The sequence below is a fragment of the Mastacembelus armatus genome, chromosome 1 (assembly GCF_900324485.2).
Source record: "Mastacembelus armatus chromosome 1, fMasArm1.2, whole genome shotgun sequence".
Classification (NCBI taxonomy): domain Eukaryota; kingdom Metazoa; phylum Chordata; class Actinopteri; order Synbranchiformes; family Mastacembelidae; genus Mastacembelus; species Mastacembelus armatus.
The window spans coordinates 16132472-16138471 of NC_046633.1; positions in this window are offsets into that span (position 1 = coordinate 16132472).

The window sequence follows — 6000 nt, forward strand, 5'->3', positions numbered from 1 at the left end:
GGAGGTGGAGGAGAGAGGGGGCGAAGAAGGAGAGGAGGAGGAAGAGAGAGTATTTTCTCCTCTATCCCAAAATCTCTTGGTGGTCTGAATGCAAGATGGTGGTTATTTTTAATGCTATAATCTAGTGACCAATGAAAAGTTATTTAAAATTAAGTAGAAGAGCGGATATAATTACATGGGCTGTTGAGACTGATCTGATAATAAAAGCTGTCTCCATTTTTATTTTCGCTCTCTCACTCACACTGTCTCTGTTTGTCAGCTCCCTGCTCCCCACTTTCCTCTCTCCCCTGCCTTCCCTCCCAATCTAACCCTCACACACTTCTCTTCCACATCCCACCAACATCAGCCCACACTCAGCCCATTAGAGCCCAACTGATGGGGGGTGCCTGTGTGGGGTTTGTGTGTGTTTGTGTGGTGAGGGATCTGGGACACGAGACAGCCAAGACAAGAGAGTGGTGGCAAATTCTCTGTGCTTAAATCCTAAAACTGCATCCACCCTATTACCCCCCGCAATAAAGCATCTCACATCCTGCTCCACTTGACATGACGTGTTATTTAACAGATATAATATGGGCCTGTATACGTCAAAGCGTTTCATGGACTCTAAATATGAGCTGCTGGTTGAAGATACATCCTGAACTTAAAGCTGTAATCAATATTTTTATCTTAACAGTAGTTGCTCATAGTGACAAACCAACAAAGAATCATCACTAGAGTTTCTAGGTCCCCTCAGCTCCATAGCTTTTTATGTCTTTTACTTTTGGTTCGCTGTTACCTCTTTCATCAACCTTGCTTCCATTTGGAGATATTTTCTGAAAAAGGAAAATGCTCTTTCAACACTAACACCCCTGTGCATTATCATTTAAGCAATAAACAGCAGATAGAAAAGGTTAGTAACCAGCTGGAGACAGATATTCTAAAGTGGAGACCAAAACAAAGCTAATTGATGAGAGAATACTTGATTTACATTCATCAGGTACAATCAAAAAATACAACTCAAATGAATGCTAATGTTTCTCTGTGTATGATGGATGTATACTGTAAATACTAAATAAACACCAGTTTGATAACAAGTTGATATAAGCTTATAAGGCTGATATATGGCAGTGAGTTTACAGCTTGTCCCCACAGCTTCCAGGTGTTAAAAAATGTGGTAACTGTCACTTTTACACATCAGACTGTTTACAGGTACTGTGGAAAACACTGGCATAAAGCCTTTTGCAGCTCCAGAATGAGCTGGGTGAAATTTGATAAATTGCCTCAAGTGATGTCTGCACTGAAAAAAGACAACATCTCTGGTTTTAAACTGTCAGTCGTGAGGCTGATTTATTTATGTAGTAGATAAAAAGAGGCTGTTGCTCTTATTGTCCATCCCTTCACTGACAGACCTCTATCACTAATGGCAGAAGAACTGGCACCTGGAAATGAAAAGAGCTGTTGTTTATATATATTCAAAGTAAAATGGTTACTAATCTTCAACCCTATGGATCACATTCCTGACCCGGGTCATAAACAAATGTAACTTTTTCAACTGAAACTAATTTACGGTGGCACAAAATGTAATAATGGTCCCTTAAAACAGTAGATATACAGCATGTTGCGTTATTTTTGAAAATGTGTAAGAGTGGAACTTCCTGTCAGAATCACAAAACAGGCTAAAGTGTTTGACTGAACCCCACTGTCATTTTTCTTTCTCAGAGATAAAATGTAGTTTCATTGAACGTCACTTCACACACTTCGTAATAACTTGGAGAATCGATGCTCTCAGTGAATTTGTTATTGTTAGAGCACATCTTGAGGTAATTTGCAGTTTCTACCCCCTTTCCACTCCAAGCATAATAACTCAGCATAATATGTGCTGCAGAGACACAGATTTGATTTGTATTGATGGAAAACAATTTGGACCAGTGTTGTTGATCTGTGAAAGATGAAAGTACTCCATCTCCTCTAGCAAGCAACTCTGCCTAAAACAGCACATCATCTTTCTATGATGAATTATTTCATTTATTATTTATCTTTCTCACCAAAGAGAATATTGAAGCCCCGCATGGTCTGCAAACGTCAGCACCAAAATGGATTTGACCACATTTTAGCATTCACACTTTCTTTCTTATAAAATGTGATAAATTATGCAATGCGTACTTCTTCCCCTAAGGCTTATCAAATATTTAAAGATGCCAGGCTACATCATTCATAATGTGATCTACACATTTTCTCTGTGTCATGGCTTACCCGCTGTGTGACGTCACTGATGGTTAGATGTTTAGGGAATAGGGCTTTTAAATAGCTGAGAGTGCTTCAAATTATACAAATATAAATGGAGTGAGCTTCGGTAAACCGCATTAATTATTCAGTCATTGTTAGTCCAGAAATTATGGACACAGTACATAAATATGAGTCACAATGCCTTCTACAACTTGTTCACCAATCCATACATAAATTTAAATAAAACAAAATAAGTCACTGATGACAAGAGGACACAACTCAATAAGAAAATAACTCAATGACATACTGATTTTTACTGTTTCAAATGTGTGTCAGGTCTGCAAAGGAGGTTAAAATCCATACTGAGTGACTCTTCAGTACCTCACTATCCAGGGAATGAGTTTGATATACTATAGTGTAATAATTATACCCACAATACTGCACTATAAATTTGTTGACTGTAGCTAATGTCTTTTTGAAAAGATTCCAAAAACAGAAATGGTTTCCATGTAATTGAAGTTCCAACAGATAAGTCTGACAAGTTTGTCAGGAGTGTGAGGAAACACTGTGTATAGACTAATGATGAAGCAACATGCAGGGTGTTATCACAGGAGCCCAACCTGATGCAACCTACCCTAAACCCCAGCAAATTATCACCTTTTGAATAGCATCAGTGTATTACAAGAATTTAGCCTCTGACCTGTTTTAAATGCACAGTAGTGAGTCTGGTTAATACATGAATTCAGGTAGGTCTGTTAAAATCTACCTGTAAGTGAGGTGTTGCTCAGACATGTTCATGTGGCTGTTTTGGTGATAACTTCAGTGTTTCCAGCCTTCCCCTAACAGGAAGTTGCATCAGTCAGTCAGACTGTTTGTTGTTCAGGGCTGTACAGAGCTGAGATTTGGTAGATGTGGATGTGGTTGCCCTGGTTACCCATAGCATCTTTTTCTGCGCATGTCAGATGTGAAGTTTATGTGTTCTGCTGCGGAAGTACAAATCCCACTATAACATGGCTTTCACACCAGTCGTGCTGAGCAAAGCTGTTATTTCCCATGAGACAGTGGCTCAGATTTTTTAACAAAGATTTTGAACTTACAACTTAAACCCCGTATACACAGTGTTTTTTTTATTGATTGAAGGCATTAATTATAACAGTGAAATAATCTCAGGGGTTGTAACATCAGAGAGAACAAGATAGAAAAAATACATTGACATATTAAAAATTAATGTAATTACACTAAACTGCTTATGTGTTGCCTCCTTAAACTTCAGATTGCCTCAGCTTATAATAGCAGCCTGAAGCTTCAGTTGAAGACTCCTGTTAATAATTGATAGATTGTGCATTTTAAATCAGTTCACTCGCTGATTCTGGGTCAGCATTTGAAGAGCTTACCAGTGGTGCAGTAATTTGTTTTGTCCTAGAACCAGCAACAAAGCTTTATTTAGCTAGTAGTATATAGCTGAACTATTTACAGTAACATACAGTAACTCCTAGTACCCCATGCTGCCCTTGTGAGGGACTTGAGGTTTCAGATGTGTCTGCAGCATCTTCGCTGATGTCCTGGGGAGCTGACAGGGGGCATGGGTTATTCAATTGAGCACAAACAAAAACTCATTAAATATATGAATGAAAACTTCCCAGATACAGTGGATACAACACACAGTTGTCACCACACAAATGTGTAGGTGGGGGAGAGAAACATAGAGAGAACATCGAATAGGAAGAGGTCTCCCTGCTGAGAAAAAAGTAAATATTTTGCTATTTAAAGAAACATGACTAAAGGCCTCACTGCCTTCACCTTATGGTTATATTTTTATTTTAGTCATTAGTCATTTTAGTTTTTGCACCTTAGTGCCCCCCCAAGAAACATCCCATCCATCAAGTGAAAGGTAGTTCAGCAATAACTGTTTGTAACCAGAATAAAAAAATATGTTATTTTTTTATGTGATGCAGGTTTGAGCACTTTCCTCATTATTTTTTCATCCCTCCTTCCTGAAATACTTCTGTGTCTGCTTTTGAAAATACCTTTTTCTAATAGAACAAATTCCTATACAGTCCCACTACTAGAGAGAGGGAAAGACACACTTCACCTGTCACACTGGCACCTAGTGCAGCTCGCTCTAAAAATATATTGTGATAAGACACCTACAAGGTGCTGAGCCTTCTTCACTATGCAGTTAAATATGGTTTGGAGGAGTATTGACGTCAGACGTGCACGTATGTAGGCTACATGCAAATAAACACACATATGGACCTTCATATGTGAGTAAACCCAAGCCACAAGCTGGCACACACACACACACACACACACACACATACACGTGGCTACTCTTAATTTTTAATTTCAGCTCTGCTTCTGATGTCACTCTGTGAATTGGGACCATCTCAGCAGCAGGACATTATGCGATAGCTTATAAGAGCTTAATGAGTCCTTGAGGTACAATACTGCAAAAGAATATGGGGGAGAGTGAGACAGAAGAAGAGAGAGAGTGGATGAATACACACCCTTACACAACCATATATGCACCCAGTCTCTGCCCTCGCACTTCCATTTCCAGCACTACGCTTCTCACTCTATCTACCACCTGACTGGCTGCTCAAACAGCTGGTCATTCACCCCGACCGATAAAGACTTATCTCACTTATTAGAAGCTGTGGAACAGGATGAAGTGTGTGCTTGCATCTTCTTAGCAGCTTTTGACCCCTGTCACATCTCATCTACCCAGAAGGGCTGAGGTCACTGCGGTGGATAGGAAAGATATGGGATTTATGCAACAACAATGTGTTTTTCCATTTCTGTAGAAGAGAGGATGTGCTTTACAACAACTCAGTGGAAACTTCACTGGAAGTGAGGAGGATTTCTTTCAGTTTATGAGAACTACAGTCTCAGATAGTGGCTTTATGGAGGATCAGACATGACACAGTGCAAAATAAAATAATGATGGTGATGATGATGATGAAGAAGATGATGGTGATTATTATTATTATATAAAATGATTTTACAATGTATCTTTCAAAACATAGGTACAAAGTGCTTTACAGTAAAAGCAAAGAACAAAAGCAATGATTCATCAATCCATTATGACTCCTGATCTTTGTATCCAAGCACTGTTGCTTAGCTTGTCTGGAGGTTGTCCATGTACAGTGGGTACGGAAAGTATTCAGACCCCTTTAAATTTTTCACTCTTTGTGTCATTGCAGCCATTTGCCAAAATCAAAAAAGTTCATTTTATTTCTCATTAATGTACACTCAGCACCCCATCTTGACAGAAAAAAACAGAAATGTAGAAATTTTTGCAAATTTATTAAAAAAGAAAAACTGAAATATCACATGGTCACACATATATATAGATGTATATAGTTTCTTTTAACATGTTTTTCTATGTTTGGTATGTTTACCAGTTCATTTATTGACTAGTTAATAAGTTATGTTTGGTCCTCCATACAACAGAAATGACATCATTGTCTTCCTTCCCATTAAATGCACTGTAACTGTATCTGAGCTTAATGAGATTAAGAGAGTTACAGTAAGAGAACATAAAACCACCAAGAAGATGATTTTCTGTGTTGGTTATTCAAAGTCAATAATTTTTTTTTCCAACAATGAAATGTGTCATCAGTACTAATTTTATTGTGATTTTTGAATAATATAGTCCTACGTACAGCCTTATTAATCATTGCAATTGGCAGTCATTGGGATGCAGTCATTGTTATGTGGAGGGATTGTGATGTACAGCATAACTTTGGAAACCGATTGCACACGTATGCTGAGTAGGTGCAGTCCAATTATGAG